The sequence below is a fragment of the Manis javanica genome, chromosome 3, assembly GCF_040802235.1.
Source record: "Manis javanica isolate MJ-LG chromosome 3, MJ_LKY, whole genome shotgun sequence".
In the NCBI taxonomy this organism is placed as follows: Eukaryota; Metazoa; Chordata; class Mammalia; order Pholidota; family Manidae; genus Manis; species Manis javanica.
The window spans coordinates 26,366,504-26,390,836 of record NC_133158.1 but is presented as its reverse complement, the minus strand read 5'-3'; the positions used below and the strand labels follow the sequence as shown (position 1 = coordinate 26,390,836).

Genomic DNA, 24,333 nt, shown 5'->3' with positions numbered 1-24,333 from the left:
CCAACACACAAATCCAAAAATTCTCTCCATTTCAACATCTTAAATTTCACCAGTCAGGGTTCATTCTTTTGGGTTAAGCTGTGTCCTTTTTGCTGGATCCTCTTTAAAAATGTAAGCATGTTCACTTGGAAAATGGAACTAAGCCACTGATAGCTTAATGTGAATAAATATTCCAAGGACTTCATGACAAAAGGAACAAAGGCAATGAGTTAATTACCTGGACAGTGAAGAAGAGCCCTGAAATGGAGGTTTCCCAGAGAGGATGGCAGACCAGTCAAGACAAGCATGTCCCCTGTTAGGTTGACCTGAACAGACCTACTTGCAGCATGAAATAGCTCAGCATGGCTGTGTAGGAGAGGGTTTCATTTACTGAAAGGAAAGTCATCATAATCCTAGCCATTAGGGCAGCCTTGACCTCACTATAATAAATCTAAAATGTAGAGTTGAAAGACTGTACAGAAAACTGTTACATTTGATCAACTCCAACTGGTCACGTGACAGCCACAACTGTAGTTAAGTTGATTTAAAGGCAGAAGGATCCAAATATCATTTTTGTTGAGTCAAAAGGAGGAGCTGCTTTTATCTTAATTGATATTATACATTCTTTTTTATCCATAAAACCTTAGTAACAATATGAGTTGTCAAAGTCTTTCCTCATGAGATTATTCACCTTTCAGAATTGACAAGGAGGTAGCCACATTAAAAATGCCACCTATTTTATGCATCAGAGTTGAATGCTGCCCATTTAACCTGAGTCTTACCAAACATATAGAGTATTTTATTTAAGAACTTTAAAAGGAGGGAGAAAACTTTGAAAGGCCTTTTATTCTCCTTAGATCCTTAAAAGTCTTTTTTAAAGGTATCTCGAGTCATATTTCACTAAATTATTTCTGAGTGCAATGGTCAAAAATATTAGATACCCAAAGGGCCCAGAAAATCAAACGTGCTCTTTCCTATTCTAGAGCTAAAGCCCTTCAACACCAAAATTACCACTTTTGTTGGACTAAAGCCATTGAAACTGAAATTTTAAGTTAAACACCAGGTTGTACTGATCAGGATGGTTCCGTCTTCAATGACTCAACAATTTGAATTCCTTCCTAAATAGAGACAATACTTCTGGAAAAGTCATCATACCTTAATGAGAATGAGAATCCTGCTTTTTAAGTAAGTCTTGATCGTCCTGTGGTTTGGAGAGAGTAAGCTACTTGAAATGATACATGAAAAAAAAACTTAGAAATTGCTACCCAAATATAAGTATTACTTATTATAAAATTCAAAGTAAATTCTTTTACTTCTACTTTTCAAAATGTCCAATTATAGCTCCTGAAATAGCCCAATTTTATTGCTTGGCAGCCTGCTATACATTCTACCATCATATAGTGTCATCTGTATACCTTCAGCTCCCCGTGAAAAATGTTTCTAAGAATTAATATATTTCCTAAATCTGTATTATGAGTCTATTATACCTTTTGACCTAATTATCTTACTTCATTAAAATCATAATTAGCAGAAAGTAGAGTTGAAAGAAGCAGAATCCAGAAAGTTTTTTAAAAAGTCATAGAAGACAGAAAATAGCAAACATTTATTAAGTAATCAATGTGTTCTGAGCTCTTTACATACTAAATCTTCACAATCACTCTATCATGTAAGTATGGTCACTCACAAATTAAAGGAAATGTAAGGAACCGCAGTACAGAGAGGTTAAGTAACTTCCCCAAGTTCATACAGCTAGTAAATAGACAGAAGCAAGCTATGAAAAGTTAAGACAGGACAATCAAGCAATGTTACCTGTACCATAGTCTGCAGTTTCACTCTCCATGGTTTCAGGTACACACATCCAGACATAGTCCAGAAGCAGATGATCCTCCTTCTGACGTACTGCCAGAAGGTCAATAGTAGCCTAGCACTACATCACAAAGCCTAAGTTATTCACTTCACTTCATCTCATCAAGCAGGCATTTTACCATCTCACAGCTTCACAAGAATGGTGAGTACAGTAAATAAGGCCATTTGAGAGAGAGAACATGTTCACATAACTTTTACTACAGTATTGTTACAATTGTTCTTTTATTATTATTATTAATCTTTTACAGTGCCTAATTTGTAAATTACCCCTTATCATAGGTAAGTATATATATAGATTATATGTGTGTGTGTGTGTGTGTATACACACACATATAATAGGGCTCAGTACTATCCGTGGTCTCAATCCACCACTGGGAGGTCTTGGAACACATCCCATGAGGGAGGGGCTGCTGTATTTGCAATTAATAAAGACTAACAGTTCATCTGTCAACACAGAGTCTAAGTCTACAGAAATATGGGGCTCACTAGTACGTTCTTATTAAGAGTAATCAAATGGCTCTAAATCCTGAGGCTGTGACTTTGTAAGACCCTAGTTGAGAAAAACATCTCTGAACTAAACAAAGAAAAGACAGGATGTTTTCCACAAAGTGTGAATTTCTACCACATCTCTAGACTCAGGAAGTTAAGCCTCAAACATCATCCTTAATAATAATCAAATGTGACTTAACTGACACAAATTAGATAGTCTGAGAAAACTTAATTATATATGACATGAGCTATTTTGTTTTATTATGAGATGGCCAAGATGGAATAAGGCCAGGTCTAAACTTCTAGCCTGAAACAACCAGAAACTGGACAAAATATATGGAACAACATGTATGTTCAGACATCAGACAACAGGAAATGTAGAACCGTGATCCCAAGAGAAAGGAAACTAATGTGATGCCTCTGACTGCCCAGATTTCCTACCACAGAGCGCAGATGGGGTGGGTGTGAGGAGACAGGGGGGATCCTAACCAAAAGGTAGAGGTCTTGCTGAACTGAGGGAACAGAGATTGGAGTTCAGGGTGTATGAAAGGGCCAGAGGTGCAGTGGAGAGTTCTGCAGAGGAATGTATCACAAACAAAATAGAGCCTCAGAAGTCCACCTGTCTCTCTGGGGCATGTGTATGTGTAGAGCAGAACTCAATGAGACATGGCCAAGGGGAGCCCGGGATCTATGAACTTAACAGTTGCCAGGTTCACACAGGTCTGGGAATCATTCAAATTCTCAACAGCCAGCGTGCATTTGAAGTATTCGGAAGGGGCGCCCAAAGGGTCAAAAGTAGAACACCCCAAAATAGTGGAACTAAATTACTACCACCATAGTGTTAGTCAACACCTGCATTGCATCCCATAATTACCCCTTTTCATTTTTTGTCTAGGTAACATTTAAGATTTACTCTCTTAACAACTTTGAAGTATACAGTATTGTCTATAATCACAATGCAGTGCATTAGATCCCCAGAACTTACTCATCTTCTGAGTGTTTGTAGCCTTTGACCAACATTGTCCCTTTGCCTCCACCCCTCAGCTCCTGGTAACTACCACTCTACTCCATTTCTATGAATTCATTTTTAGATTCCACATACAAATGAGATCATCCAGTATTTGTCTTTCTTTCTCTGATGTACTTCACTTAGCATTATGCTCTCAGGGACCATCCACATTGTCATAAATGGCAGGACTTCATTCTTTCTCCTGACTGAATAATAATCACGCGCGCGCGCGCGCGCGTGTGTGTGTGTGTGTGTGTGTGTGTGTGTGTGTGTGTGTGTGTGTTTTCACATCCTCTTAACCCATTCATGTCATATATTGGGGCATTTTTATTTTGTTAGCACTGTTGTAACAAAACAGGTGACATAAAAAAAAAAAAACAGAAAACTAGTCTCTTCAAGTTCTGGAGATCGGAAGTCTGAAATCAGGGTGTTGGCAGGGCCAAGCTCCCTCTGAAACCTATAGGGCCCATCCTTCCCTGGCTCCTCTAGCTTCTGGTGTTTGCAGGCACTCCTTGGCTTAGAGGCATCATTTCTGCCTCTGCCTCTGTCCTCACATGACTATCCCCTCCTGTGTCTCCCGCCTCTTCTTATACCAGTCATACCGCATGGTGGATGACCTCATCTTAACTAATTACATCTACAATGACCCTATTTCCAAATGTCACATTCTGTGGTACTAGGGGCTCAACAGATCTTTTGGGGGCACACAATCCAAGCTATAACAGTTCCATTAAACAAGCATGATTAATTGATCAAAAAAGCAGAATAGTGCCCTCAGAATTTGGGGCCCAAAACAAATAGTTGTCTATTTTGAAATAAAAGTATGCAGAATTTCCCTTGAGAACTAGGAATATGTTGTTAAGTGTACATGAGGTTGACCTTATTCTGGCTGAATCCACAGAAATTCAGTTAAATGGTAAAGAGTTCTCTCTTTAACTTAAGCAATGCAAATTTGACCAGGAATATCATTTTCCAGAAATTAAGTCTGGGGTTTCCTTTGGAAAGGCAAATAAATTTAGAAATAGCCAAATGCTCTCTTCTGACCTCTTCTCATACCCTGAATCTGACTGAGCTCCCTGAATATCAGACCTGAATATCTGAGCTCCCTGAATATCCCTGAAGATATGACCTGTTTCCAGTTAAGCAAATTTGGGGATCTCAGGCTACAAGCTAGCTGAATCTTTTGAGAAGAGAGTGAAAAGAGCAGAAAAATTAAGAGTCTGGGTCTGACTTTAACTTTTTTACTCTTACTGGATGGCTAAAATGCTCTGTGCCTATTTCCTTTTCTCTCTCAGGTCACAATGAAGAAGCCACTCCATCCAAGTACCTTCTCTGATTCATATGTGAGGCTCACCCCCAGAGGCAGCCTGAGCTCCATCCTCCTTGCAGCCCCCCTTCCTATGTCTCCCCACTTCCTAGGGCTTACCCGTCTGCACTGTAACTGCCCGTCTCCTCACCTGTCTCCTCACTGGACAGCACACTAGGCGAAGGAGGGGACATGACTACCTGATCCCCAGTCAGGGGTCTGTGTTAAGTCTTCAGTACCTAACACATTATTTGACACAGTATTTGTCATAGTCCATTCAGGCTGCTCTAACAGAATACCACAGACTAGGTGGCTTATAAACAGAAATTTATTTCTGATATTTCTGGAGGCTGGGAAATCCAAGGTTGAAGGCACTGGCCAATTCAGTGAGTGGTGAGAACCCGCTTCCTGGCTCACAGACAGCTGTGTTCTTACCATGTCTTCCAGGAGCTAGCAGTGTGAAGGGGCTCTCTGGGTCTGTTTTATAAGAATGTAAGTTCAATCGTGGTGGCTCCACCTTCAGGACACGGTGGCCTCCCAAATGCTCCTCCTCCCAATACCATTACACTGAGTGTTAGGATTTCACCCTATGCATTTGGGGAAGATAAAAACACACAGACCATTGCAATACTCAAGATATTTCTGTAGAATGGAATGGAAGGGCATGAAAGAAGTATAATGGGATGACTATGACCCCACAGATACCCCTTTTTAGCAGCTTTACTTCCCATAACTGAACCTCTTATGGAGACTGTCATGGGCAGAGAGGTAGTTGCAGCAGACCCACTAACTGGTTAAACATCTAATTACAGTAGCCTTGACATAAGGATGTGCTCAACAATGTAACATGGAAAGCAAACAGTTCAAGCACAACAGCGCTCCCACCAGAGGCAACTGACTCTGAGGATGACCGATACAGTGGTCCCTTTGGTTTACACAAGTAACTGGCCATTCACTTCCTTTATATCAAAAGCATGTCTCACAGACCCTCTGTCTACATATTTCCCAAGTATCCACCACTTTCCCTTTATATCATACATTTTCCTCACAAATTTTCACCTTCCTCAAAGTTCATCAGCTTGTCGTCCTACCTGGATGGAGAATCACTCATGCATTCTACATTTATTTATTGAGTTCATACAGTGTGAGAGGTCCCTTGGTATTTTGAGAAACAGTTTAAACATGCAGAGCACAGACAGCTCAGAAGGAGAGAAATGGATGTGAATGCTGATTCCATCACTACCTAGTTCCTAAGGCAACTGTTCAACCTCTCTACACCTCAGTTTTCCCATCTATGAAATGGGACTGAAAACTCATACTTCCTGGACAGGGCCACAGTATATCATTGGGCATCCTGTACAGCCCTATTCACAGAAGAATGGAGAAGAAAAAGTGAAATGTCATGTGTCTGACTCAAGCTTAGCACTCTCAGGTGTGAGCTGGTATCATACGCTAAGATGAATCAGCTATGGAGCCTATCCACCAGGAACTTACAGTTGAGAATGGGACATGGTATGTGTACATAGGGAATAAAGCACTGGATGCACTTACAGGATAACTAACACTGGGGAGAAGCTAACTGTTTCCAGCTAGGACGACTGCCTGGCACCTACTCATTTGCCATGTGAAACATTTCTGAGACATGTCCTATTAAAAGAAGGCAAGTGCCAATTTGGGGGCTGCCAAAATCAAAGGTTAAAATCTTAGAAGCCCAAATGAATCACTGTGAATCTCCACATTATGCACGAGGTTCTTCATAATGTAGATGTGAGTACTATGTATCCTATTCTGATGTCCATGGAAGAGGTACAAATGCAGCAGAAAAGGTCTGAACACAGTTGGGTTAAAAATTCACTCCTATGAAGGACCTATCGTGCTTGACTTTGTGTATAAAACTCCCTGCCCATCAGAATTGGTACTCCTATCCTGAAACTGTTCCCCAGGAAAGGATTGAGAGGGACAAGGTAAGTCAGGGTGGTCAGCTCACATACAGAGCCGTCTAATCCATCTTCGGGACAAGATTCTCTGCTCTCCTCAAATGAAGAGTTCTCACTAACAACAGCGATGCGCAATCCAAACTCAAAAACTCGGCACAAGTTTAAACTCTAGGCCATGGAATTGGGCTCCTTAGGCCATTTATATAGGGGTTTATGACTACCTTCCACAGAAGATGGAAATATATATTGCTCTATTTTCATTCTCCTCAGCTTGGAACTTCTAATGCATTACTAAACTCTAAGTAACATTTCTAATTGCATGACAAAAATATTCCACACAGCAACTGCTCTTAATAATATGCTTATGGTTGGCCATTTCATTACCTGATAATTACCAGATCATTAGAGCAAATAATATATCCTTTCGGAATAAACTTATAGCAGTAATTTCAGAGAAAAGAAGGGGAAAGTGCTCTTGAAGTCACCAGTAGTCAGTGTAGCATTACCTACTGAACGAAATAAATATAAATGTATTTTTAAAAAGTAAATAGCAATACAATGACATTTATAGCTAATTATGGATCCTGAACTCAGAAAGGAAATGGCTGGAAGAATCTGGTCCAACCTCCTCATTTTATAGGTAAGAACAACGAGGCCAGCAAAGTCAATGAGAGCACCAGGCTAACAGAGCTGACTGCATGCAGTGGGAGGTACAACCGTGTGTCTCTTCCCTATTGCAAAGTTCTTCCTTTAATCACAGAATTCTCCTGATGCAATATGGATTTGATTTTTAAACTCTTGGTTAAATATTTAGGACATGCAAACAGCTAATTAGATTTTCTATGTGAGCTGGGTTTGAACCAAAAACATCTTTCTGACTCACAACCTTATAGCAGCTGGAGGGTCCAGATTTATCACATCAAGTCTCTCATACTGGGTCCCAGGCAGTCACCTGAGCCAGCACTCCCCCCGACTCACTCCTCCCCATCCTTCATGGTAATTGAACACCCTTCCTTGACCAGGACATTCCTACATTCCAGACTAGGGAAGCTCTCCCAATTGCTTGTTCCTACAGTTCTGACAGCCAGGTGAAATCATAGCATGTCTATAATTATTCAGTAAATATTTGTTTTTCCTCTCTAGACCAGTTCTCAAACCTTATACACCAGAATCCCCTGAAAGTCTTTTAACTTCATCACTGAAGCTAACATAACAACACCACTGAAAGTGCAAAGAGAAGATACTGAAAAGTTTTAAGTGGCGGCGTAATATAATCTGATTTTTTTTTATCACTTTGGCTATTGTGTAGCAAATGAAGCATAGGAGACAACAAAACTGAAAAGATCAGTTTGCACACTTCACAACAGCCAGATAAGGCATGGTGGTGACCCAGACTAGAGAAATGAGAATGGAGGTAGATGGATGCAGTCAGGGGATTAAACCCAAGTGATCTGGATTCAGCAGGTAATGAGAGAAGGGGAAACTTCAGTTTGGGCCTAGAACCAAGCACGGAGGTTTGAAAAACCCAGGTAAGGAAGACACAGAGAAAAGATTTGAGAAGAAAACAAAAAAAAAATTAGAACTCTAGTTTGGTCATATATGTTTAAGATTCCTATGAAACATGTAAGCTGAGGTAACACATGTACAAATTCCTAGAGCTAAGAGGAGAGAACGGGTCAAAGATTGACACATGACAATCTTCAGAACTCAGCTGTACTTAAAGCCAAGGGCCTGGAAGAGAACCTCCAGAGAGAATGTAGAGAAAGAAAAGTAGAAGGGGCTTAGGACAGCAAAGCGGAGGAGAATGGGGGGAATGGCCCAAAGAAAGTGGCAAGCAGAGCCAAGACAAGAATAATCCAGGAAGAAGGAGACCAAAGATGTTGAGAAGTCACCAAGAGGAAGGCGTAAAAGGGCCCGCTAGACTCGGCCACATAGAGGTGGTGGAAACAAAGCTGAGTTTCATGGGTTTGATGAACCAGGAACCCAGCTGGAGGTGGCTGAGGGGAAACTGAGAGTAAAGGAACAGGAAACAGCAACTACAGAAGACTCTCAGAATATGAGTGGAGAGGGGAAGGGGAATCGGATGGCAGCTAGAGGATGGACAGGGAATGGTCCTCATGATGAGCAGTGGCTGGAGTTCATTCATGTGCTGCAGTCAGCAGGCCAGGACAGAGAGAAAGCGATGCGGGAGAGAGACACGCAGGAGCAAAGCCCTCCTAACAGTGCGAGGGGCTGGACCCGAAGGCCTTCAGAGAGAGGTCAGCGTGTGACGGCAGCGGGACGCTCCCTCCCGGGGAGCCCAGGAAGACACAGCTGGTGAGCAGTGATGCAGGCAGGTTGGAGGCTGGGTAATGAGAGTGACAAGGAGGGCCTCCAATGGCCTTGTTAAGGGAGTCTGAGTTTTGGGATTCTACGATGTGATGACTATATAAACTAGGATCAAAAAAAAAAAACACAGAAACACCATATGACTTCACTTACATGTGGAATCTAAAAAACCAAACAAATAAAACAGAAACAGACCCACAGACACAGAGAACAGACTGATGGTTGCTGTGGGTTGGGGGAGGCTAGGATGGGGGGATGGATCAAATAGGTGAAGAGGGGAAAATATTAGTCAGACATTTGATATCTTGATCTGGGTGATGGTTACATGAGTATATACACATATCGAAATTCACTGAGCTATACAGTAAGATTTGTGCATTTTATTGCATGTACCTCAGTATAAAAGAGTTTTTAATTATATTTTTTTTAAAAAACACAGAAACAGAATTATTTTTCCCGTCTATAAAAGACTTTAAGGGTCAAGTAGTTGAAAGCCCTCTTTGTAATGAAGAGGTCCAAAGGAATTGACTTATTCACAGCACAAAGCTTCTTAGTAACTGTGATGAGACTAGAAACCAGTTGACCAGGTTCTTATTTTTGTAAAATAACAAGCTGTTCCACTCTCTGCCTTGTTTATTCACAGGCTGAAAAGTTCCCTTGGTACATTTCAGACAGATAACACACCAACCCATATTCCTCGGTTTTTTATTTTTTCCTCACTTTCCAGCTATAGATCAAGTCACAGGGAATTAGCCTTTGCACATAAATGCACCCAAGCACACAGCTGTGATGGGGTAGGTGGAGACACACCTCCTGCAGGCAACCTGCAGAAGGTCTCAATTAAGGCTCCTAGGCTACCATAGCAGTAAAAGGTAACCGCGTGCTTATGGAGCTGTCTAGATTAAAATATTGCTGCCACAGATTCCGCCCCCACCAGCAGCCTCTCTCCACATACTCCTTAATAATAATGCTGAGAAAGTTTGGCTTGAGGAAGAAAATTGGTTGGAAAAATAAATCAAATGAAAAGAGGCAGTTTGCCACCAGAAAAGACAGTCCCCTGATTTTTTAAACTTTGGGGACATTTTCCCCAAGTAACCAAGCAAACCAGCATGTTGACTAGCTCAAGCTAAAGGGAGGGGTTTGACATCTTTGCACCATAGTTTCTGGCATGGCTCCTGGTACGTAGAAAAACTCAAAAAGTATTTGGCATTATGCTGAGTTTAAAAAGCCAATCTCCAAAAGGTTATACACAGTATGGTTCCATGTTTAGAACATTCCCAAAATGACAAAATTATAGAGCTGGAGAACAGATCAGTAGTAGCCAGGGCTTGGGCCAGCGGGGCATGGGGGTGGAGGATGCAATATGCTGGTGTAGCCCAAGGAGTTACAATTGGTGAGGGAAGAAATCTGTGGTAGTGGATACATAAATCTAGAAATATGATAAAATGACATAAAACTACACACACACATAGTGTGTATAAAAACTGGTGCAATCTGAATAACTTCTGTAGATTATACCAGTGTCCTCTCCCTTTTTTTAATGTCTTACTGCAGGTATATAAGATGTTACCATGGGGGGAAGTGGAGTAAAGGGTACACAGGTCCTCACTGCACTATGTTTTCTACTTACTATGAGTGTATACAATTACATCATGATGAAGAGTTTTAAAGAACAACTGAATTTCATTTTCTACATGTGCTGCATGAATTCTTTTTACTGAAATCCTCAGAAAAAAATCTGTGACAGGTATTTTGAACCTACCCATTGAACACTTCAGGAAACTGAGTCTCAAGTGTTTCATAGAGGTTTAGTAGAGGAAGCTCTGGAGCTGAAGTACCCGGACTCTAGGTCCAGGACCAGGCACCAGCTATTCAACTTTGGGTAAATGAGAAGGAAAGACATCCTGCCATTTGTGACATGGATGGAGGGAGGGCACTATGCCAAGTGTGGTAAGTCAGAGAGAGAAAGGCAACTACTGTATTATATCACTTACATGCAGAATGTAAAAAAGCCAAATTCACAAAAACGGAGTAAAACGGTGATTACCAAGGGCAAGCACGGTGGGCAAACAGATGCTGTTGAAGAATACTAATGTGCATCAGGGGCAAATAAGTCCTAGATGTCTTATGCACAGTTTAGTGAATACTGACAACAATATTATATTAAACACTAAACCTGATGACAGCCTAGAAATGAATTATTCCAACCACTAAGAATATATATATATATGAAACATTGTAGAGGTGCTAAGTGTTGCTACAGTGACTATAAATGTATCAAATTAATAACTTGTATACCTTAAATCTATACAATGTTATATGTCAAACCTACTTTAAAAAAGAACTTTGCAAAAATGACTTCTTCTTTCTGTGCCTCAGTTTCCTTGCCTATAAAATGGAGATATCACATATTCAGCTCAAGGCACAAGTCCTAGGATATCAGAATTCATCCATAAATATGAGAGGTTATTATTATTGTTGTAGTTACAATTATTATTATTATTATTATTATTATTATTATTAAAAGCCACCAGCATGGAAGATGCAGAGCTGAAATTCAAATGAAGGTCACATTCCTAAATCTTACTCTTCATTACCATACAAACTGCCTCCTGTTTGAAAGGCAAATGAAGAAATCAGTGAATAAAGTTATCCAATGTTTTAAACCCTCTGCCCTCCATACACACACACCTGCTTCCCCTCTGTGAGTCAGAATCACCTCTGTATTAGTGCCCTAGGGTTGTCTAAACAACTACTACAAACTGGGTAGCTAAAAACAACATTTACTCTCTCCCAGTTCTGGAGGCTAGAAGTCTGAAATCAAGGTGTTGGCAGAGCCATGCTCTGTCCAAGATCTGTAGGAAAGAATCCTTCCTTGACTCTTCCTAGCTTCCGCTGATGGTCACCAATCCCAGATCACCCTTAGCTTGCAGCTGCACCACTGTAATCTCTGCCTCCCTCACCTTCACATGGCGGTCTTCTTCTGCGTCTGTCTTCTTATAAAGACAACAGTCATAATGGATTAAGGGCCCACCTTACACCAATATGACCTCATCCTAACTTAAATCTTAATTATATCAGTAAACATCCTATTTCCAAATAAGGCTGCATTCACAGGTACTAATAAGTAGGACGTCAACATGTCCTTTTGTGGGAGTTTGGGGGGGGGGTCGTGTAGAATTCAACCCTCAGGAGCCTTCCAGATAGTTTCCAAAGCCATTTCAGACCCTGTCTGCCTACCTTCCCAGCACAGAAACCTCCTGTGCTCTCCCTTTCATTCAAGACAAGCTTTTTGCAGCCCACTGCTTATTAAAAACGTGGGAAGAGTTCATGTAAGTTTTCAGCACAGGTGGGCATTTCTCTTCAAGAGCAAGTTCAGCTTTCTAGCACAAAGCCCACAAGCACAGGTGGCACTGTGCCCTGTTTTCGTTTCAAGCTGCTTAAGTGATCACTTATGGCAGGATGTAAAAATTACCACTGTTTTGAAACAGACACTAAGCTGGTGTTCGACATAATAATACCTCTGGGCCAAGCCTTTATTTTTCAGGAGCTTTAATTATCAGGACAGGAGCACTGTTGATTATTAAATCCTTTGCATTTCACATTGTCTGAATAAGATGCACACCATCTCCTCTCCCAAGCTATGCTCGGATTAGATTCTTCTCACTTTGCTTCTACCCAGATCAGGTGATAAAACCAAGAGCAGGACTTGGAACAGTCGTACATACCCCCACAGGATAGTATGTCCCGGCACCCATGGCCAGGAATCCAGGCCTCAGAGTCTGAGATCCAGGACCCCATCCTGCCTCTGCTGCTTCCAGCTGTAGGACTTGGGGCATGTTGCCCTACTATGAGCTTCTGGTAACTGTCCCCTGGGCTCTGTCCACAGCTCAAGTGGTATAAGGACCAATGTCCTTATGTTATTCCTCAAGCTCAAAGACATTTAAAGGGAGAAATGAAATAAAGCCTCAGCTAGCTTGCTTGTTTTCCTTTTCCAAGATCTGAAGGCAAAGCATTCCCACTCCACCTCTCTGCAGTTCAGAAACAAAACTGAACTCCTCACCTCAAAGTGGCAAGAGGCCACTACTCCGGAGAGAGACAGAAAAATAAAGAGAACATTTCCGTAACTCACTACAATTTGCCAAGCACCATCATCTCTTTGGTGGGTCACAACAACCTGGGGGGTGGACATTACCATTACCACCGTCATGCACTTATCAGAGTTCATAGTTCAGTGTTCATGTGATGGAGGCTGTGTGGTATAACGTTTGCAAGTCCAGACTTTGGCACTAGATTATTTGGTTCAAATTCCAGCTCAAATCTTACTTAACTTCCTGGGGACTTGGCTTCTGCATCTGTAAAATGGGAATAATACTAGTACCAACTCCACCCTATAAAACCTCAAGAAGCTATCACAAGGACTAAACTGTTAATGTGTGTAAAGGGATCTGATCATTGCCTGGCTCATGGTTACTGCTGTGTGTTTGTTAAATAGATAAATGCATGGTAAGCTCTTCATAACACTAGCTATTAATGTTTGAATATCCCTGTCTATCTCAATGGTCAACAAATTATGGTCCATGGGATAAATATGGCCCTCTACCTATTTATGTAAGCAAAGCTTTTTTGGAACACATCCATACAATATCTATTCATTTATGTATCATCTACAGCTACTTTCCTGCTATGGTGGCAGACCCGGAAGAGTGCAACAGATACTCTATGGCCCACCAAGCGGAAAATGCTTACCATCTGGCCCTTTAAGAAAATGTTTGTCAGCCCCTGGTCTCTCCTTAACCAGACTCTGAGCTCTTTCAGAACAAGGACAGGGCTTTGTTTTTATTCACTATTTTGTTCCTAGCATCTAGCACAGTGCCTAGTATCTATAACATTTTATAAGTATTTGTTGAAATGCTGAATAAGTAACTGAAGCCCCATTTTACACGTCAGGATGTAAACAGCAGCAGCTCCCATTAGTGAGCACCGGTTATGGGCAGGCACCACGCCTAGTGCTGTCTGGGTAAGTCATGCCATCCTCACACCAAACCTCAGACTCAGGTACTATTATCAGCCCAGCTGAGGACAGGAAGAAACTGAAGGTGGCAACCTAGAAAACTACACAAAGGGACACAACTGTTATGAAATAGAACTGAAGCTCCAACCCTGGTTTTCTTACTCAAGGTCCTACATTCATTCTTTACTCCCTATGCAGGAGTTTAACAATATGAAAAACAATTCATAAATTTCCCTATGGCTGTATGCTTCAAACCAAATTTTGCATTCCTGTGTTCCCTGATAAAAGACCGAAGGGTCAGCAATCCTACACAAGTCCATGTGATTTACCTCAAACATCCAGGGTTTAACCCAGCCCGCCCTCCACCAACTTTGCCAGTTGCAGAGGAAAAACACGGTCTCACCACCATGAATCTTTTCAAACTACAGGATGCAAACTGGAAGCTCACTCGTGTGACTTTTTCTGCAGTGGGTCACGTACACCAGTTATTCAACTGACTAGCTGCACTACCAAGCCCACTCTATAGATTTTTATAGTAATTACCAAGTTGGGGCAACCTAACAGCATGAAATGTCTGACATTTTAGAAATTAAATTGGGCTTTAATTCTGATAAACAACTGGAGTTCAGTTTTACATTTTGTATACCCATTTAACACAAACCTTGCTTGCAGATAGATTTGCCACCTATACCAGACCTATTTATGCTTATGCTTCTCGGCCCTCCGGATGCACTCAGCCCTCCCACAACTCAACTCAGATCCCAGCCCCTTGCTGCTGCCTTCCCCTCATATCCTTACCCTGCCAGTTGTCTTGGCCTCCCTCAGAGAGAAAGAAGCCACATTTGAGTCACTCCTACAAGAAAGCCACCAAGGACAATTCCAAAACCAGTATTAAACTGTGGCACAGTTATTACAGCCTAACCTAGCATTGGCCAGATTAAATCCACTGGCACTTCACTTTCCACTCTGCCAAGAGTTAGAGAATCTCTCTGACCTCAATTGTCCCCATGCGGCATACTGGACTATACCACGTCATGTCGAGTAATCATCCTCGGGGGCATCAGAGCGGTGGGTGGCAGCAGCCACATTATGCCGCAGTAATATGTAGCCTGTGTCGTTGGTGGTCATCTCACCCCTTGAGTTGGGTTGAGTTTCCCCAGAAGTGTGCCTAAGTCAAGAACTCAATGAGGTCACTCGGGAAGCACTGGCAGTGCCATGGAGGAGAGATGGGGATGGAGAGGTGAGTCATAGAGCACCTTACCACTGGGGTCTCCCAAAGCTCAGGTTCCCTGGAGAGCCCTGGAGCACAGGGCAGAAGTGCCTGCGACCTTCCCGACCAGGAAGCAGGAGCTGCAGCACCTGTTAGCCAGCTCTCCCACTGTCATTAGTTGAGACTGCTTCTGGAAAACTACCAGCCTACACACAGGGACTGGGAAGACATTGCCAACAAGAGCCACCACCCCTCAGGCAGAGTGCCAGGTATGCACAGGGAGGCACGGGTACTGCGTGTGTAGATGTTAGTACCGAGCTTACACATGCGAGGCACAGACCACATCAACTACACCCTCTAAATCCAAACGATGCCACTGCCACCCTGAAACCTATATAACAAGCTATCAAGCTTCTTCCACAACAATATTTGGGGAGTTGGAGAGGGTGGGACATATTGTGTCCGTGTATTTAAAATGACCTCAATAACTCATACCCCAAAGGTAATGAATCGCCATCTAGCATCTATGTATCAGTTCAGTACTGCTCACCTCGCCTCTCAGCCTGAAGCACTCTTGGTGTGTTGAAAAACCTGTGCCCTGGCTGTTCAGGAAACGCCTCATAATGAAACCCTTCGAGTCCAGATTTCTTGGTATAACGTGGCCTTCAGCAGAGCTGAGGCATCCTGAGGAGAAGCTGTTCCTTGGAAGCAGCATGAATAAGCACTCCACTTTCTGTTGTGAGCGTTCTCTCTCAACAAGCCTCCGTTTCAGTAATGAACTGCCTAATCCTGGACATTTTCCCCATGGAGAAGTGATGAAGTCTGTCGCCCTTATTATTGCAGGGGGCATCTCATTCCTACTAAAATGACCTCATTGCTGCTGCTCACACACAGGTCACTGCAATTATCTGCTGAGTCTTTATGGATTAAAAAGACAAACTGGACATAAGTTTACCTTTCTTTTCTATTACTGAGTAAATCTAGGAAGACTCTGGAGTCGAGTCCTAGGCCTACTTGAACTGAGCACTGGTATGTTGGATTGGGTGAAGGAGAGGATGAGAGTGGCATGGCAATATCAGCACCAACTTTGGTTTCAATGAGACAACTATTTGAACTGCAAAACCTCAAGTTCCCAAACCAGCTATGGGTACACAGAAGTGTTCTTTTTTTCACAACATGGATATTCAGGGTGACATTGAGATGGCTTCCATATTTTTTAGCTAGGTCATGAACGTTAAAAAATGGATTATTTGCAAGGGTAGGGGCATGTCTGATTAGGGACCAGCGCCAAGAATCACCATCAATTCATTGATGCTGGCCGAACCCATATTGGAGAGCCATATGGATGACATAACTTAAACAGTCACTAACATACAAATTAATTTTAGACAGAATCATCTCCTGGTTTAAAAGGGGTGGGGGTGTTAATGACCTAATTATCTGGAAATCAGTCAGCCACACACAGAAAGGAGGGCCCTGTCACCTTCTTCTTCCCGAAGAGCGTGATGAATAAGCCCCTACCAGGCAGAGAAGGCAGCCAAGTGCCCAAGCCACGTGAGGTATGCTTCCTTGACAGCTTTGGATTATTAAGAAAACAATTGCCAAGACATAAAGTAATATTCAGAAGTAGCTGCCAGATAATACATCCTTCCAATGGTTAGTGTGTCCCAGGAAAAGCCCTTTTGACAGTATTCCTCTAGTGCTGATTTACAAAGCATCATTCCCAAGAAAAAGCAGTTAGGTTTAATTTATAGTGGCCCAGGGCTAACCAAGGAGGTGGAGTCAGCAGATAGCTGGCATGAGTGAAAGATGAGCTCAGTTATTCATGTAAATCTTTCTCCATTTTATTAACTACCGGACATCAAGATGACCAACCTCCCAGCTCCTTATTAGTGTTCTGCCTCCTCAATCAAAATGACACTAGGCATCCAAATCCTAAGTGGCCAAATATAGCCTGTCCTTGATGAAAGGACTTACAATATCATCTGGCCCGTCTCTTTGGGTTTACAAGTGGGAAAATGATGGTCAGAATGATCAAGTCACCATCATCCACCAGCTAGTCTGCAGCTGGGTAGTACAGAACTCAGGCACCCTGCCTTTAGCTGAGGGGTCTTTCCACCACTTCCTGTGGCAAAAAAAGAAAAACTCTGAATTTTGTGAGACTGTCACTAACCACACCAGACTGGGTAATCTGTAACATATATGGAGCCAAATTTCAAGTCACATCCTTCGGGTAAATTAGCTACATTGAGAAGCTTTGTTAATAATACTCAGGTCACCAGGGGTAGCAGTGTACCAGGGACAGTGCTAGTCGGTACCCTAAAGAAGCAACTTACTAAACAAAACCCCTGTGAAATAAATACCCACTGATCTCTTTTCTTATCACAGTGATAACATAAAAGCTACCGAGGGAGAGGCTGGCAGCCCTCCAAGAGAAAATAAGTAGTTTTACACTTCACCTGCTTGGAAACAGAGACAGGGCCCAGATGATCTCCCAACATCTCTCCCAGTTCTAAGATTCTACAAATTTATTTTATATATTTCAAGGTTGAATCATAGTTGCATTTTGTAATATAGCCTCATAAAAATTTTACCTTCCATCCAGCTCTTTACTGGTTACAAAGCATTTCACTTACACAGACTCGTCATCTTCTAATAACTTTGAGGTTAGGAAGGCAGGAGTAATAGGTTTTGAACAATCCTAGGAGGGAGAAAAGCATAGAATGGCAAGTCAGAAGGACCTGTATGCAAGCCTCAGCTCTGCTCCTCACTACCTCGGACATGATTAACTTATCTGAGCCTTGGTTGCTTCTTTATTAAAGTGGGATCATTAGAGCAAGATGTCATCAGAACCACTCATTAATGAAGCATGCTGGGTCCCCTGGGTCTCACTTCAAAGTTCTGTCTGTTTCCCCACCCAACCTCTGTATTGTCCTTCCCCATCTGTGCCCTGTATACACCATGTCTTTTCTGTATTTTTGATGCTTTGACCTCTGGGATCTCGCAGGGACTGCCCCGTCCAGAGTTGGCTGGTTCCTAGAGATCATAAATTACTCTCCTGCAAGGGCACACCTTTCCTGTGGAACCCAGAGCCCAGACTGGCAACCGCCTCCTTTATAGGACTGTCACACTTCAGGCCACTAGCAACCTGCTCTAATCGCCCCAGGGTCAGGTATCAGAAAACTAGTTCCTATGCCCCAGAACCCTCTGAAATTATTCATATTAGCCAACCCTGAGCCTGCTTACCCTGCCTTACTTGTTCCCTGTTCTCAGTTCCTTCTTTTCCCTCTGCCCCTAACTGACCCTGGTGCTTCCCCTACCCCCAGCCCCCCAAAACCCCCCCAACACACACACACACACACAACATGCCCCCTCTTCTCAGGAACTCTGAGTAACAAACTGTTTTTTTCAGTAGCAATCATCTCCTGGTCTGTTGGCCTCACTATTCAAATTTTCTATTTATACATTGCAGTTTAAGGGAGCCCCACCACCTTTTACCATCCGAGCACTGGAGAAATCACATAGCAGATGTTCAGTAAGTGACTGTCATGGTAAGTTTTATATGTCATCTTTGCCAGACCATAGTGCCCAGATATTTAGTAACACATCGTTCTGGATGTTTCTGGTGGGGTGGGGGAGTGGGGGCCCGTGGATGAGAGTAACATTTAAATCAATGGACTTTGAGTGAGAGCAGACTTCCCTCCACTACGTGCTTGGGCTTCAACTAATCAGCAGAAGACTCAGGGGGGGAACAAAGAGTGATCTTCCCCGAGGAAGAAGGAATTCTGCCTTTGGACTGAAACAACTCCTCCCTGGGGCTCCAGACTGCTGAACTATACCCTGCAGGTAGTTGCCAAACTCCACAATCACATGAGCCATTTCCTTAAAATAAATATACACACATGCACATACACACACACAGACAGGCACACCCTTTGACCCCATTTCCCTGGAGAACCCTAATAAAGTGGTGATGATATTAAATGTACAAAAGCACCTCCTCTATGAACAAGAATGCTTGTAGTTCCCTTTATAATGGGCAAAAACAATCCAAATGGTCATTTACCATGTTTGCATAAATTATGGTAGCACTGGACAGTGAAGAAAATTAATGAGCTACAACTACACTCAACACGGACAAGTCTTGTAAGTAGACTACTGAGCAAGGCAGATCTAATCGGTGGTGCTAGAAGTCAGGACACAAATACCTGGGAGGAGGAATGGGGGCAGGCAGACCCAGGAACACTTCTGGAGGGCTCCCGGCAACACCCTATTCTTGATCTGGGGGTTAATTACACCTGTGAATCAATTAGTGAAAAATTCATGGAGCTGCATATTAATAATCTGTACCCTTTTCTGTGGATATGTGACCTTTACTAAAGGGAACAAAAATGGAAATATAAATAAAAATGTATTTTAAAGTCACAAATTATTCTAATCTGCAGACCATCTCCCAGATAGAGTGGGCATTCATGTATTAGAAACTCAGCAACGTAGAAGGGAAATGTTAATCTTGAAATTACTTTATAACTAAATGTGTTGCTTCCTAAACTGAATTTGGAGAACATGCAGAGCATCTGCCTCACATGTCTGGAAACACTGAGAAAGTTCAGGCTGTTAGCCTCAGAATCACGCCAGCAGGTACATCAAGTGCACTTTTGTTTCCACCAGGCAGAGTCCCATGGAGAACCTGGCAAAATAACTCTCTCAGCATCTAGGGTTTTTTTTCCAAAAAACAGAATTTCCCACTGTAATTATCTCAAGTGTCTCTGGGCGAGCTGAATAAATTAGACATGCAATCTGTACCACACACTTCAAGAACTGTGAGTTATTCGCTGAATTTAAGGGAAAAACAAAAGCAAAGGTAGAAAACCATTGTGTTGCCAGATGAGGACAATAAACATGCTCAGATTGGGGCTGAGGGATGGGAGTGGCTGCGTCTCCTTTTAGTAGCTGCGTACTGAGGTGGAGTCACTCAGGGAGTGTTGCCGGGCTGCAGAAGGGGCCTTCAGCTATTACTTGGGATGGGGGAAATGTGAGCTGAGGAGGCCTGTGAGGGCCAGCTCCTCCTTCAGGCCTTGGGGTCTGTGGGTCATGGGTCACACTCAGCAGGTCCAATGGCCCTCAGGATCAAGACTGCACTGCTTAAGCTGTCCCCCACCCAGCCCTGTCCAGCTCCCTCCTTGCTCCCCCCAGCATCCTGTGTGACAGCTGGTCTGCACTTCTCAGTTACAGAATGCAACAGGAGCCCTGAACCTCACACCTTTGAATAAGCTGCACTTCACTTGGAAAACTAAAGCCCAACAAACTCCTGTTCACCCCTCAAGACCCAGCTCTCTTTACAAAGGCTCTTCCCAACCTTCCCACCTAGTCCAAGCAGGACACCTCTCCAGTGCACGCCCTTCTCAGGGTTCTGGCCACAGCGCACCACAATCCATGGTTCCCTGTCAACCCACCCTGCTAGACTCAGTGCACCTGAAGGGCTGAAGTTTGAAGTTCTGAATCCCCAACACGGGGACAATATGCTCACTATAGGTCTTAGGAGTCAATGGATAAATTAAAAGGACTTCATCAAGCCCTGTCATGCTCCTCAGCTGGGACAATTAGTGGATTCAGGAGCTTGAGCAAGCCCATCTGAGGTTTTTAAGCCTCATTCGTCCTACCTATGAAAAGGGAATAATGCCTCCTACTTCTCTCAGTGGCTCTCAGGATTAAAAAAAACAAGAAAAGGAAAGAAAAGGCGAACCACTTCATCTGGGGCAGTGCTTGGCCCCAAGCTGGTTATTTCAAAAACATTAGTTCCTTGGGTATCAAAATCAAAACAGACAGACCCAGAACTTTCCATTTCATTGTTGTATTTCCACACAAATGCACACATATTTTTCCTAAGAGGTAGCACTCCACAAGTTGGGAAAGTGGACCTTCAATACAGACCTTGCCTATAAGATTCTACCCCTAAACCAACCATGTTACTAAAAGCAGACCCAAATACTGGGAATCCCTTTAGCCAAGAGAAATTGTGGAAAATATTGATAGGGAATGTGAAGCAAAGAGGTAATGGAAAATGGCAACCAAAACATTTGAAAAAAGAGTGATGTTATTTAAAAAAAAAAAAAAAACAAGCAAAAAAGAGAGGAGAAAAGAAGTAGAAGGGATACAGGGACATAATTCTCCATGTGCCAGTCCAGGTCCTCCGGAAAACTGCGAGGATTTTATTAGGTAAAGAGGGCTGTGGGAGAAAACAGGGAGGGAACTGGAGAATACCGGCAAGCCAGCAAATGGTAATGCAAGTCTGACCGGAGCAAGAGGGGAGAGGAAGTCCGGGGCCCGTGGCCAGCCTGCCACGCGGTCTAAGGGAGTCCCACTGAGGCTGGAGGTCGGCTGTACCGGAAGCCGGGGTAGGTCTACCAGGCACATTCTCACTGCCACCACGTCCATGAATCAGCAGTTTCCCCCAAAATGGCAGATAGGTAAGCTTCTCCCACCAGTTTCGCTGCACACTGGCCTGTCTTTTCAGGACAGGTCAAACTAGAAACAAAAGGACATCCACTCGAACACACCACCCCAGGACTTGGAAAGCTCAAAGCCATGATGTGAGTTCCAAGCGGAACGGTCAGGCACAGTTCAGGGACGCAGAGAGGGCTGCAGAAGGACAAGGGGCCAAGCTCTGCTCCTGTCAACCTGAGACAAAGATTTGGTGGCAAGTAGTTTATCTGGGACCTGAACCAGGGAAGGAGGGCTGAGGATGTGAGGAGGAGATTGGAAAGGAGATGCTAATGCAGGGTGCACTCTCGGTCGCTAGAGGTTCTCCCCCTCGCCCCAGGACCTGAGAAATGCAGAGCACCTTCCAGAAGCGCCACTTAAGACCAGGATCTACTGTCTCTTCTCCCTCCGGTCAAGACCCGGTGGTTAATTACTCCCCTGATCTTCCAGGCTTGGGTGGTCCCCGTGCTGGGGAAGCCCCAAGCAGAAAGCCAACTTTTAAAGCAAGACACTGCCCCTAACAAGCAAGTCTCGGCGTGCGTCAGTGCCGTCACTGCGCCGGTAGGCGCAGAGGCAGCGCGGTGTTTGCCACATCTCCAAAGGCAAACTGCAAGTCAGGTGACTCAGCCTGGGTGCTTGTTTCCATTCTCATATCAAACGTTCCCCTTTAATCAGGGTCCTACCAGTGCCAATCCTGCTGTGCTACTGCACGGAAAATGCTATAGTTAATAGTGATTCCCCACCCAAGCAGCACGACATCTGCCCGGTAAACAAGGAGTCTTAGACGCAGGCACAGGGCAAAACCAGACCATTCCATCTGCAGCCCCCACACCCTAACTAGCTTCCCAGGAATTTCTTCCCAGAGTGCGAGCTCACCTTGCTGAAGCACAGACTCGCAGAGACTCAGCACTTCAGGTGAGACAGGTGTAAGAGTCCTGGCTCCTAACACGGTCACCACTTTGCCGCTGCATGTAGGCAGACGTCTTTTGAGACCAAGCAGCGCAGAGCAACGGCAGGCAGACCCACCTCTGAGCTCCGCTTGGCACCTGCCACCTGCAGGCAGATTTCACACTGGAGGGGAGTCTGCCTCCACCTGCTGCAAATAGCTAATAATGTCTTCAGAGCGGCCTGTGTATCAGAATCACCTGGAGCACTAAGAAAGCTTGCCAAGACCTTTGCTTGCTGAGACCGGAAAGGGCCTACAAGCCTTGACCTGTCCCACGGAGATTCTGAAACCCACTGTCTTGTCAATGGGTTTCAGCCCCGGGCAAGTTCGCTATGGATTCAATGTGACCAAAGAAATTGACAGCAGGACATTATTTGGAATGAAAGGGTTTCTTACGTGGCTTGTCCTCTGGCGGCACTAACATCTCTGCCTCCGCCCAGAGCACTGGGCCAACCTCTCTATATAGCACAATAATAGCTTATTGCCTAAAGGTGTGGAAGCGGTAGCCTAGCAACAAGACAGTTATATCATCAGGTGGTTTAAGTTCAGTGAGGATCAGGCCATAGGAACCCCAACTTCCCCACACCCACCAAAGCTTACGAATCACTGAATTTAAGCCTGGACCAGGGGTCCCAAATTGTACTCAAATTTCACCCAGGGATCTTGGTTCAACTACAGATGGATTCAGCAGGCTTGCTGTGGGGCCTGAGAGTCTGCATTTCTAATAGACTCCCACATGATGCCAGTGCAGCTGGTCCACAGGCCAACTCTGCAGAGCCAGGGCCTATAATGCAGAACTTAATGGCCTCCAGAGAGCTCCAGAGAGAATCTTCCAGGAGCCGGTTTTCTGGGTCCTGCCTTTCCCTGGTTTCTTGGTTCCCCACTGTGCACTGTTATCGGTGACTATGGATGCATGTAGAAGAAAAATGTTGTGCTATGCTGCCTCTTTTGGAAATTTAGTAACATTTCATTTAACCCAGCTGTAGGGAAAATAGAAGTTTCCATGGTCTGGATCCTCACCTGACCCTGCCAAACTTTCCCACTGCACATGTGCAGTGCTCGCAGGTGCAGGCTTGCACACGTGTGGGTAGTGAGCTGTTACTGACTCTATGTAAAGAGCTCCACCCAGGGCAGCGGGGCTGCGAGGCAATGGAGAGGTTTTGAGGCAGAGTCCAGCTTGCTGCATGCACACTGTCCCGGAGGAAGATGGGATTCTAGTGCTTGACCTGCCACCACGAGAATAAAGCTGGGTATAAACCCTTGTACCCCCAAGAATGTTTGGTTGTCATTTTTTGGTCTCACTGAATCCACAGTGAACTTGGCCAGCACTGAAATCCTCAAGTGAGACACCCATGCATCCAAAATATTCCCATTTCAACATGTAATCAACAGAAAAGTTATTAATGAGATATCTTTTTTAGTACTAAGTCTTAGAAATCCAGTGTGCACTTTTCACCTACAGCCTATCACATTCCAATAATAGGCACATGTGGCTTGTGACCACTGTATTCTATAACCCACTGCCCTCTTACACTCCAGCTCACTTCACAATCTGGAAGTTCTCTCAACCTCCGTGCTTGTTCCCAAGCATAAGGCACTCCTCACTGTTCAGTCAAACCTGCCATTAGAAAGCAACACCCTCATCCAAAGAGAGAACGACTGCCCAAGCATCCCTGAACAACAACAACAAAATGTTTGGGCCTCTAGCTTTTCTGTGGCATCCTGGGACATCTGGGTGACCAACCCTCCTGGTTTGCCCAGGACTG

The 24,333-nt window shown here is 43.7% G+C and overlaps 1 long non-coding RNA gene across 1 annotated transcript in view; it reads right to left on the bottom strand.

The window, feature by feature from the left end:
• Positions 1-24,333, bottom strand: part of LOC108397543 (uncharacterized) — a 342,658-nt gene that overhangs the window by 187,099 nt on the left and 131,226 nt on the right. Inside the window, exon 5 of the long non-coding RNA XR_012128981.1 lies at positions 17,733-17,839. This is a non-coding gene — a long non-coding RNA (uncharacterized lncRNA). The remainder of the gene's footprint in view (positions 1-17,732; positions 17,840-24,333) is intronic.